Genomic DNA, 12,506 nt, shown 5'->3' with positions numbered 1-12,506 from the left:
ATGGGACCTCTGGAGCAGCCGGGCTGCCCGATTTTCCCTGTCCACCCTCCACTGCCCTTAGCCAAGAGGTGGATGCAGAGCTGGAGCCCGGATGTGCTCCTGATGAGGGGCACACGGGATGGGGTTGGGCCGAGTGGGAATGGTTGGGCATCGTGTGGGGAACCGGGCACGGAGGGAACGAGGCCCCTCTGTGCTAGCATCTCCTCAGCTGCAGGGGCACATCCTCGGCATCCCCGTGCTGGTTGATCCTCCTTGGCTTCTGGTGGGGCTCCGGTGGTGCCGGGATCCCCTCGGCCGTGCTCCTGGCGCCGCAGATTTTCTTTATTCGTGTCATGTTCCTGGTTTTGATTCCTTTCACCTTCTCCCAGCTCTCCCGCCCAGTAGCATATCATCGGCATTGGTAACAGCTCTGTGGCAGCTGAACTCCATGGAGCCGTGATGGAACCTGATATATTGTTAAATAAAAGGGTTTTTTCCTATGGAATCTCAGCTGTCTCCCGTGTGCTTTATTCCTGCCCCAGGTTTGAAACTGCAGCCTGAGCTAAGAGATCTGGGAAGGGTTGGGTGGGACAGATCCTCACTGGCTGGTCCTGGAGGAACCTGATGGGTTTGGTTTGGTCAGGAAAATTTTGGAGGTTTTTGTCCACTATTTACAGCATGGACTCAGAATTGGATGAACTCAGGGTTGGATATGGTTGGATACGGTTGGGCACTCCTTGGAAAACTGGACCTGATGATTCAAAGGTCTTTTCCAATCCAAATGATTCTGTGTTTCCATGGCTCCCCCCTGCAGCTGGAGGCTCCTGAGGGTCACTGGATTCCACTCAGGCTTGAGGGGCTGCTCCTGTGCTCCAGAGTGGGCAGAGCCTGTTGGGAGCTGCTGGTGGGTGGCACAGGACACGGCTGTCCCATTCCTGGCAGGAATGAACCTGCTCTGGACAGGCACAGGGAAAAGCAGGAAGGGAGTGAGGCCAGCTCCTCCTCACCTTGGAGTTGCTTTAGGAGAGGATGGAGTCATGGAAGTTCCTGCCTGGTGCAAACCATGCCTGCTCCAGTCCAGATTTTCCTTTCAGGAATTGTGGGTGCTGGATTCTGGGATGACCACAGGGGTATGGGAGGGAATGGGTCTGGTTCATGGGATCTCAGTTAAAATGAGGCTGAGGCACCAACCAAGAGAGGTTGGAGAAAACTCACCCAACCTGAAGGGGTTCCATCCTTGGAGATGGAACACAGCGGGATAGTTTGGAGGTGCTTGGGCACAGCCAGAACCTCCGGGACCATGCCAAGAGCCTGCTGGAGCTAGCAGGAATGCTGGGATGGGGGTCGGGATGGGGGGGCCCCCGGGGTGCACCAGCCGGGCTCAAATGTGGTTTGCTGGTTTGAAAATCCTCCCTCTCTGCGTGCTTTGATCCCAGTGGGAATGAAATAAGGCTTTTAATTCTAAACAGCTTCGCTGGGCCCTGATGCCCGCAGGGAGAACTGGAAGTGCCAAACGTGCTGGGACCTGCCAGCAGAGGGAAAAGTGCTTTAACAGGTTCCTGGAACCCACCCCCGGCCGGGAGCGGGAGTGCGGGAGGGTCCCTCTGGCTCCGGGGCTGCTCCGGGTGGGACCAGCGGGGACTGGGGAGGTGTAGAGCCTGCCAGCCCCACGGGGTCACTCCTGGTGCTCCATGTGTGTCCCGGGGCAGCTGCAGAAGGGCTTCCCATGGGGCAGGAATGTGCTGGAGCTGCTTCTCCTCCTGATCCCATCCCAGTGCGAGATCCTGCGGAAGTCCCCGTGCTGGGAAGGGTTTGGTTGGAAGCAGGCTTGTCCGTATTTGTGGCAGGAGGGGACATCAAACCCTGCTGCCAGTGCCCACGGGGACAGGGAGCCGAGGCCGTGCAGTGACTGCTCTGCTCCCAGGGGCCGGCTGGCAGAGAGGGATCGGCAGGATCCTACCCGGGAGCCTCTGGATCTGGAAAGTTCATTAAAGCTGCAGAGCTGCTGATGGTTTTGGATGTCCATCAGGACTGGAGGAGTTATTTTAATTATTTCACATAAAGGAGCTTTTTGTCGAGTTTATTAACTCGCCCTTGGCCGGATCCCATTCAGGAGTGGGGTGGCTGCCAGGCCAGCAGAGCTGGAATGTTTGGGGGGATTGGGATGCTGGGGGTAACCAGGTCCCTGGTGCAGGAACATTTGGGGGGAGATTGGGATACTGGGGACACCATGATCCTGGTGCAGGAGTGTTTGTGGGGATTGAGATACTGGGGGACACCATGATCCTGGTGCAGGAGTGTTTGTGGGGATTGGGATACCAGGGGACACCATGATCCTGGTGCAGGAGCGTTTTGGGGATCAGGATGCCAGGGCTAACTCAGGCTCAGGAGCAGTGCCACTGTGTCCCATGGGCAGGGTGGAACTCCCATGGAAGGGGAGCCCATATGGGAAGCACCTGTATGATCTGGTTAAGGGATGGGAAGCTCAAAGCCCCTTGGAGGAAGGTGAGCAGGGAATGATGGATTGGCAGCACTTCCAGCCCCAGTTCAAGACCAGACTCAGATGGAGATGGGACACTGGGGCTGCTGTGGGGCTCAGGGTGAGCTCTGGTGTGGGGGAGCACGGGGCAGGTTCCAGGATTCCTGGAACCTTGGCTCCATGTGTTGGGGCTGTGCTGGTGGGACTGGTGCTGACAGGGTGCTCTCCCTGTTCCACCCATCCTCATCCTCCTAATCCCAGCACTGTCAAGGCATTGCCATCCCTGGAGCTTCCCACTCTCCTCAAGGCCCTGAGCAGCAGTTGCTGCTGCCCATCCATGGATGAGCTGGCCCTGGGGGGCAGCAGGGATGGAGCTGGAATTCCAAGGCCTCCAGCCCTTGCTCTTCCCAGCCTTGGCTGTATTCCCTGGATCTCAGCAGGGCTCAGGGTGAACAGGACATTGTATCCCAGGTTTCCTTTCCAGTATCACATCCCATTCTACCATTGCTGCAGCCCATTCCTGGCTGCATTCACCCTTCCCAGCCCACTCAGCCTCCTCCTCTGGCATTTCCACTCCACGGGGAGCATCTGAACCCCCCAGCCTGGAAGAGGCTGGATAACAGCAATTCCTGCTCATAAACCTTGGCTGGACCAGCTGTGGCCGCCAGGATTGGGAAGTTTATCCTTGTTTTCCCTGCAGTATATCCAAAATAACTAACAGGTTTTCCTGGTCGAGGCACTGGGCTTTTCCCACAGCCAGGCTTTCTGCTGCATCCACTGGCTCTCGTGCACCTGGTTTCCAAGGAGAGGAGCCTGGAAGATCCATTAGGCTGTCGTGGAATGCAACGAGTCCCACGGGCTCCGTAATAAGAGCAATAACGGGAATGCACTGGGGGGCCGTTTGACACAGGGATGGGATGGGATGGGAGAGGGATGGGGACAGGTAGGGGATGGGATGGAGATGGAGATGTGGGCGGTGTTCTCCGTGTTAGACGTTGAATGGGATGGGAAGAGGAGAAGGGTGAGGAAGAGGAGGGAAAGAGCACAGCTGGTGCTGGCAAGGCAGCGGGTCGGTCTCCAGCGCTCTCCCTGTGTTCCTGTGCCACTGCCAGCCCCATCCCTGTGCCAGGGCAGCCATCTGTGCCCGAGGCGGAGCAGATCCGGGTGGAGCGGGCCCGGCGCCGCTCGCACAAAGGCCCCGCGGTTGGACCCAGCGGAGCTCAAGTGCTCAGAGAAAAGCGTCACGCGCTGCCAAGGTTTTTCCTCCGCAGGCAGGCCCGGAGCCAGCAGGGATGGTTGCAGCCTTTTTCCCCTGGCAGCGCTTCCAGCATCCTGAAAAGGCTCTTCCCTGGTCATATCCCAGCCAGCCGGGATGTGCAGGGGGCTCTCATGAATGACCTCCCTGGGTTTGCCAGCAACCCGCTGGGATAACCGTGAGGAAAAGGCCGGGCTGGAGGGGTCACACGGCTGGAAAAGGCAAAGGAGTGTGCTAGGAAGCCATGGGGGGATGAGGAGGAAACTTTGTCCCAGTGAAACAGGGAGCTTCAGGATAAATCCTGTAGGTTTTGGTTCGTTAAGAAGGAATGAACACGGCTCTCCAGCAAACATCAGTTAATTATGTGCAAGGTTTTAATGTTCCTGAAACACAACCCTTGGAGAGGGTCCCCCAGCTGCTGGAAGGGGGTCTGAAGGAAACACAGAGCTTTTCCTTTTGTTTTTGATGGAGGATGAGAGAAAAATGGGAAATATCAGTGCTGTGGCCACCCTGAGAGCTGCTACTGAGCCAGCCCAGGATCCCACTAGTGTTGGGGTGTTCTGCCTCTCTGCAGCCCCAGGAGTCTGACAGGGGCTTGTCCTGCTTTTCAACAATCCTGGGATCCCGACAGGGGCTTGTTCTGCCTTTTACTAATCCTTGGACCCTGTGGTGAGGGGAGTTCTCCCTCCTCTGAGCCAGCCCAGGATCCAGCTGGGAGTTTCCCCATTTCAGTGATCATTCTGTGCTTTTTCCCTGTTCCCCAGGGCACAGGGAATAAGGGCACCATGACTGCAGGGTGGATGTGTCCTGGGGGAGGTGTGATCCAGCCTCCCATCACTTCACCCCACCCCATGAAGGGAGGTAGCCTTTGTCAGCTCCCCTGTCCAGCACCCAGAGCTCCGGGACAGGATTTGGGGAGAGCCAGGACAAACTGGGATCCTGTTCCCATCCTGCAGCTCCTGTTCCCATCCCAGCAATCGCCTCCAGCCTTGGACCTGCCCTGGCTGGGAAGGGCTGAGCGAGGCTTCAGTTTCAGCCCAGCTCCCCCCTAATTCCTGCAGCCTGGTGTAATCCTCCCCAGCGAGCCCAGCGCCAGGTTCCTGCTGGAAGTTGGCTCTGGCTGTGGCTCTGGGGTCTTTGTAGGGAAGCTGAGCCAGAAGGAAAGGCGAGCTGGAGACTCCAAAGGGCTGTGGGGGGGAATCTGCTCTCCTCCACCTGGGGGCTGGGGGAGCTCAGGTGGGGACGTGTCCCAGCTGGTGTCTGGAGTGGGGTGGGAAAAGCCCTGAATCCTGCTGAGAGGTGGGATGGGATCATCCCTGCAGGGGGGGGGCAGGGGATGGGGTATTGTGGGGTGCCAGCTCTGGCCAGCAGCAGGCAAAGGGCTTCCTGCGGTGCCCAGGAGGTGCCCCAGCTGGAGATGGGCTTCTCCTGGTGCAGATGGAGGTGGGCATGGATACAGGGAATATCCAGGGAGATGAACCAGTGGGCGAATCCAAAGCCAGGAGCACAGAGGTGAGGTTATTTCCCTTTACATCAATGAAGGAGTTTTCCTGCTGCCCCAGCCCCACAGGGAAAGCTGCCCTTGGAAAAATGGAGTGGAGGGCTGCTGTCCCCGTGGGACCTCCTGGTGTCCCCTCAACTGTGGCTGTGCCAACACCCAGCCTGCTCCACTGCTGGGGCTGCAGGGACTTGGAGGGATGGCAGCTCCCATCCTGCATCCATCACTTTGTCCTGGCTGGAAACAAGAGAACAGCTCGTGAGGAGGATGCGGGATGAACTGTGGCTTCCCACTGCTAAATGTAAATGTAAAATGGGATCGCCCATTAATTACGGACTTTACAGGGCCAGGCCGGGGGGACCTGCAGGGGCTGGATCACAGGGAGGGTTGAGGGGAAAAGGTTTCCTCGGGGGATGGATGGAAGGGCTGAGCTTCATCCCAGCGGGAGAAGGCAGCTCTGAGCAGGCAGAGGCGGGTCCTGCTGGGGTGTCCATCCCACCTCCCCCCTACCACAGCCCTGCCAGAGCCTGACACCTCTCCTCGCCCTCCCTGGGCTTCCAACAATAATCCCGGTGCCGGCTGGGCTTTGCTGCTCTTGGACGCGGGAGTGGGGCCGGAGCGCTCGGCTCGTAAGGCGATATCCCGATATCCCGGCAGCCGGAGCAGCCGAACAAAGGCGCAGTGTCTGAGGCCCCCCGGGTCACCCGGAAACCCGCCCCAGCCTGGGGGGAAAGGGTTAAGGGAGGCTGAGCCTCCAAACATCCCGCGATCCCTCTCAAAACCAACAGAGGGGTAATTAGCTCCTAATAAACGGGGAGGATGAGCCTGGGTATCCTTGGGAGGTGCAGAGGGATGGGGGGCAGTGGGGTGTGTGGTGCAGGGGCAGGAGGCTGAGTGGGCTCATCCCGAATCCCAGAAAATCCCAGGCTATGAACACCTGACTCGCAGCTCAGGCAGAGGCAGCAAAGCAGGGGAGGTGGGGATTTTATTCCATGTCTTATCACAGGATCACAGAATCACTAAGGTGGAAAAATCCTGCTGAGATCACGGAGTCCAACTGTTCTCCCAGCACTGCTGTGTCCCTAAGTGCCACTTCCACATGTTTTTTGAACACTTCCAAGGTTGGTGATTCCATTGCTTCCCTGGGCAACCTGTTCATGGCCTGACCACTCTTTCAGCAAAGAAAATCCTGCAGGGTTTCCCGGAGTCAGTTTTGCACCTTCTTGGTGATCCCAGCTGCTGGAGGTGGATTTCCAGGCACAGAACCCCTGTGCCGGTGAGGGGGATGCAGGAATTCCCACCAGGAATGCTATTTGGGTGTTGGAACCCCTCATTCAGCTGAGGATGGGCCAGTGGCTTGGCAGGAGCCAAAAAGGCTCTCCAGGAGCAGCAGTGGGTCTTGGGTGTGCCCTGCCCGGAGATGCTCCATGAGATGTTCCATGGGGCGTTATATAAAATACTCTATGGGATGCTCCATGGGATGCTCTGTGGGATGGTCCATGTGATGGTCTGTGGGATGCTCCATGGGATGCTCCATAGGATACTCCATGAGACATTCCATGAGTTGCTCCATGAGATGCTTCATGAGATGACCTATGGGATGCTTTGTGAGACGTTCCATGGGATGCTCCATGGGATGATCTACAGGATGCTCCATGGGATGCCCCATGGGACGGTCTCTAGGATGCTCCATGGGATGATCTACGGGATGCTCCATGGGATGCTCCATGAGATGCCCCAGCCCCGCCACATCCCATGCTCCCTCTGCTCTTCCCCATGGCACTGCTGGCTGCAGGAGAGAGGCAAGGGAGGGACGCACAGGCGAATCCTGCCCTGAATGCCAGAGAAAGGCTCTTTCAGGGAGTGCAGCCAAGCACGGAGCGCGGCTGGAGCCGGGGGAGGCCCCAGCGGGACGGGCAGGGAGGATGGAGCTGGAGCACAGCGAGATCTGCTGAGCCCCAGGGAGAGGAAAATCTCTGGAGGAAGGGAAGCTGGAAGCTTTCTGGGAGACCAGGACTTGCAGCTGGACCCTTTGAATCATCCTGACTCAGCACCGGGTCTGCTCCCACTGCCAGTGGGGTTTTCCAGCCAGGATGGGCACCTCGGCTGTGGAGCCCCTCCCAGCTCCAGCATCAGGGATGCTGGTGGAGCAAAAGGCTCCCCAGCCGCGTGGGATTCATCCCGCCAGGAGCAGGAGCAGGCAGCTGGGAATGCTCCCAACTCACCCTGGAGCTGAGGGGTGCTGGGGCAGCCACAGCAGAAGGGCCTGGGGGAGCTTGGCTCTCACCCTCCATCTGCCAAGTGGGGAAACCATTCCTTCCTCTCCAGCAGGTTTGAAAGTAATGGTTTTACTCTAAAAATCACGTAATTAACATTTCTCACTTCACTGTGTCCTCTGAGCAGGCTGGTCCTGCCCAGCATCCCATGCCCAGCTCTCCAGTCCCAGCACCAAACCTGGAATTTTCTCTGCTGTGGTCGCTTTGTTTCTACCGGAGCGGGGTGAAACGTGTCCAATTAATGCTGTGCTCAACAAAAATATGCAGTTTTGGACTGGCCTGAACTATTCATTCGTTCTGGGTTCAGGGCCAAAAGAATGGATTTTTAAAAATATAAAAATGTCTCACTTCGACATTTTTTAAATCAAATATTTTGGCTTTGCCTTTGGAGTCAGAGCTGGGAGATCAGGTGAAGCCATAGGGAGCACTTCTAAGAACATTTTTTCCAACCTAACTCTCCCTTCCCAAACAAACTTGGCCTTTTCTCTGGCTGTATTTAACATGGGATTGTTTGTTTATCCTCGTGCAGACCACGGCGTTTGCTTTTGTGGTGTTCCTTGTTTGTTCTGGGATCCTTGAAATGATTTGGGTTTTGTTATTATTTACTTGCTGAAGGAAACCCTAAATCCATTGCTTTCACACTTCTTGTTGCAGTGGGTTTTTCTCCAGCACTGTCCTGTTGCCCACCAGCAGGAAGAGGGGTTTGGGGTGTCTCTTACTATGGACTGACCCTTCTGGGGTGGTTGGTTCTTTTTGGGGTGTGTGTTTTAGGGTTTTTTAGGGTTTTTAGGGTTTTTTAGGTTTTTGTGTGTGCCCAGGCTGGGGGGATTTTGTAGCAGGAAAGACAAGGGGCAGCCATGGGAAGTGGATCCCTAGAGATGTGTCCCACTCCACCACCCACTCACCCTCTCCTCAAGGTGCTCTGTAAGACCCCCAAGGTCTTTTCCAAGTGAAGTAATTCCAGGATTCTGTGTCGACAGTGGGCTGGGCAGTGGGTGATGCTCCATGGGGAGCAAAGGGGGGGTTCCCTTGTGAGCTGAGCCTTATCCCTGCTCCCCTTCCCGCCGTGTGTCCCTGTCCATTCCTGGGCCTGGCTGATGTGTCCTGGCAGCCGCCGCCTCCGGCTCCCCAAGCGCAGCCGCGCCGGTGACGAGATGAGTCCTGACGGGGAGGCCACGTTACACAATGGGCTGTGCTGGGGAGGGCCTGGGGGCTGCGGGGACAGGGACCCCCACATGGACACCCCCGCGCCTCGTCCTGCCCCGCTGCTCCACTCTGCTCTGTGGGGTTTTCCGTAGGGATGCTGTGCCGGTCACTGCGGATGCTCTGCCGGTCACTGGCCTTGTGGGCTGCGAGCAGCGAGCCGTGGCTTGGGGAGAGGATGGTGGGGGAGGAAGTTTTGCTTGTCCAAGGCCTTCTTTTCCCTGCTTCTCATCGCTTCCCAGATCCCGGCGCTGCTGGAGCAGCAGCTCCTCGGCATCCCTGTGCCGGCTGCGTCCCCCGGGACCGGCTGGGCTGGTGTGACAGGCGTGAACGGAGCGGTGGTGACACAGCTACGTGTCCTCATTCTTCACTGTGGCCTCTGTGTGCAACTTTTAATTGCTTTGTGCCGTGGGTGGCGAGTCTGGCAGCCCAGGATCGGCGGCGCCAGCGGAGCCGGCTCTTCCTCGCTATTGTCAGTGCTCCTGGAATGTTGGAGCCCTGGCACAGCTCCGGTCTGGAGAGACCCCCGAGACAGGCAGGGATCACCCTCCCACCCCCCAGACTGGGATAGAGACACCTCCAAGCCATTCCAGGTTCAGGGAAAGCGTTTGGAGCCATTTCCATTCTCCCTGTCCTCGCATCCTCCCTATCACCACATCCTCTTTCTCCAGGTTGGCAGCAGGCAGGGAGCAGGGGGCAGGGAGCTGGAATGGTGAGGGGGATGCTCACGGCCAGCTGAAGATCCTCAATGCCTGGTTGGACTTGGCATCAAACATTCGCTGGAGGCAGCCCCATCCCGCTGGCCACAAGACAAGCCATCAGCTGGCAGGGGACAGGAAGGGGCTGTGTCCCCCATTGGGGACAGGGGGTGGCACCAGGCACGGAGAGCCCCCACAGCCCTCCTCCTCCACGGCCTCCAAATGCTGGGGCCTGGTGGGAGGCTGCGGGTTCCTTCCGGGAGGAGCAGAAGGGTCCTGCAGATCTCAGCATCCCCCTTGGCTGGGGCCTCGGCCACCTGGAAGACGATGGGAATCAGCCTGGTCTGGAGTGGGCTGGATCCTGTCTCCTCACCCGGGATGTCTGCACGTGCCCTGGGATGGGGCTGGGGGAGGGGGATGGGTCCTGCTGGCACTGTCAAGGGGGATTTGGGGAGTAGTCACCTCCCAGGACAGGGTCACCCCACCTCTGCTGATGTCCCTGGGTGAGGTGAGGAGCAGGATGCTCCCGCACGGGCACCTCATGCTGTGGGGTCTCATCCATCTGCCAGTGGGTCCAGCTCCCAGCTGGAGCACCAAGGACCCACCATTCCTGTGGGTTCCTGAGCCTTGGGAAGATCCAGCCAGGAGCTTTCATGGCAAATCTCAGAGCTCACCAGGAGCCCAGGGCTGCAGCATGTGGTGAGGAGGATGAGAGACCTGGAGCAGCCCTGAGAGATGTGACAGCTCCTGCACATCCTGCAGCTCTGTGCTCACTGTAATCAGCGTTACTGGGAATCCCAGCCTCTCCTCTGAGCCCTGCAGCTCCATGGAACAAGTCTGGAATCCGGGAGACACAGCTGATGGCATCCAACAGACACCTCCTTCTATGGCTGAGGCAAACAGTTCTTTTATTATTATTATTATTATTATTATTATTATTGTTATTATTATTATACAGCTTAGCCCCCCACACTGTCCTCTCCCTCCTCCAACTCTCCTCTCCCTTTGGGGCTCACTGGGATTCTGCTCATCCTGGGAGAAGAGGAGCTGTGACATTACTGGTGCATGGCCATCAAGCCCTGAAAGCCCCCTGAGGGGGAAGGTGCTGTCCCCACCTCGGGGACCACAGGGTGGTCATTCCTCCCTCTGCTTTTTCAAGCTGCAAAGGTGTCACAGCCCTTCCTGGGGCACAAAAATTCCGGTGGCAATAAAGCACGTGGGAGAGCCACGTGCTGCTCTGCTGTCACCCTCTGGACCTGCCCTCCTGCTGGTGCTGGGTTCTGCTCCCAGGATGGATGCTGCTGGAGCAGGATTCTGGCATGAATCCCTCCTGGTACTCTCAGGGCAGGATGGATGCAGGGAAGCCTCAGCAGAGGCTGTGCAGAGCTGAGAGAGAGGGACTGTGTGGCTGTGGGGAGGGCAGCCCTGGTCTCGCAGCGATTTTGGAGGCAAGAAAAGGGGTTCTGTCCCAGATTCTCTGGGGTTTGGGTGCTGCTGGCCCTAGGTGATGGGTCACCTGCCTGGCAGCACCAAAGCTGGTGAGCAGGAGTTCATTTGAGCTGGAAATCATCACCAGTGCCAGGCAACCTATGAGGAGGGACCAGCATTCCTCATCCCATCCTGCAATTCTGGGCAGCAGCTTTTGCCTGGCACTGGGCAATGCCAGGGCATGGAATTGTAGAATCCTGGAAGAGTTTGGATTGGGAGGGACCTTAAAGCTCATCCCATTCCACCCCCTGCCATGGCAGGCACCCCTCCCACTATCCCAGGCTGCTCCAAGCCCCATCCAGGTGAGCAGGAGGTGGGAAGCCAGCAGTGTTCTGGCTCTCTCTGGAGCCCTGGCACCAGCTCAGTCCTCAAAACCAGGTCACTGCATCCTTGTCCTGCTTCCACCACTCAGTCCCAGCTGATCCCTGCACCTCCCCACCCTCCTCCTGATCCTCTCAGGCCGTGGATGCCTGGAGGTTGCCGTGGCTGTACCTGCTCTGTGCCTTCTCCCAGGGCTCGGGGCTGCTGCGGTGCCTCTCGCATCCAGCCGGGAATTGGGCTCCTGTCCAGGCACAGGAGCCTCAGCGGGGCTGTGATTTACCACCATCATCTCAGTGCCACGGGCAGGGCTGCCCTCAGCCCTTCCTGCAGCTGCTTTAATGACCTACTTTTAATCCAGGGCCTGCAATGAATTAGAGGCAGCAAAGCCTGGGCGAGGTTTTGTTTGGCCTTTCTGGGGTGGGTTTGTTTCCCCTCTTTGGGCAGTGCAAGTGGGAGCCCCTTCACTCTCAGGGGCTCTTTCAGCTCTGCTCCTTGAAAGACTCCCCCAGAACTGCTTCTCTCTTTAGTGCTGTGATTAAGCTCCTCTCCCCACCCCTGTATCAAATCCAGCTGCAGAGCTGAAGAGATTCTTGGCAGGAGACTCAAGACAGAAACAATACGTCAAGTGGAGAAGGGGGGCCGGGGGCCAGAGCTCTTCCCAAAGCCCTGGAGAGCTCTGGGGCTTCATTAAGGGGATTTTTGCAGCCTGTGGTCAAAAAATCCTTCAACTTTGTAGCTATAAAAAGTAAATTTCCATCATCTGTTTTGCCCAAGCAAATGAAGGTGAGCATTCCATGCTGGCGCCTTGGCTGGATCCATCCAGGGGTCACCTGAGGGAAAAGCTCTCTGAGATCCTTGAGTCCAACCACTCCCCAGTGCTGCCAAGGCCACCACTGACTGTGTCCCCAAGTGCCACATCCCCAGGTCTCTTAAATCCCCCATTCCCTGTGGTGGGCCTTGACAGCACTTTCCACGATGAAATTTTCCCAATATCCAACTAAACCTCCGCTGGCACAGCTTAAGGCTGTTTCCCCTCATCCTGAGGCTTGTTCCTTGGGAAGAAGTGGCTCAGGTGGCCCTGGGTGCCCACGGGTGGGTGACAATCTCTGCACATCCCAGCATGGAAAAGCCTTGAGCAGCTTGGGAAGATGGTGCCCACAGGAGCCTTCCAGACTTTGGGAAGTCAAAATTAATTCAGCAAGGGACAGGAAGGGGTTATTAAAAGTTGTTTTGCAAGGAGGGAACGGGGTTGATCCCTGCCAGAGGTTGCTCATCATAAAATCCCAGGATGGTTTGGGTTAGAAGGGAC

This window comes from Zosterops lateralis (assembly GCF_965231275.1).
Source record: "Zosterops lateralis genome assembly, chromosome: Z".
Classification (NCBI taxonomy): domain Eukaryota; kingdom Metazoa; phylum Chordata; class Aves; order Passeriformes; family Zosteropidae; genus Zosterops; species Zosterops lateralis.
Note: the sequence above shows the minus strand (reverse complement) of the source record.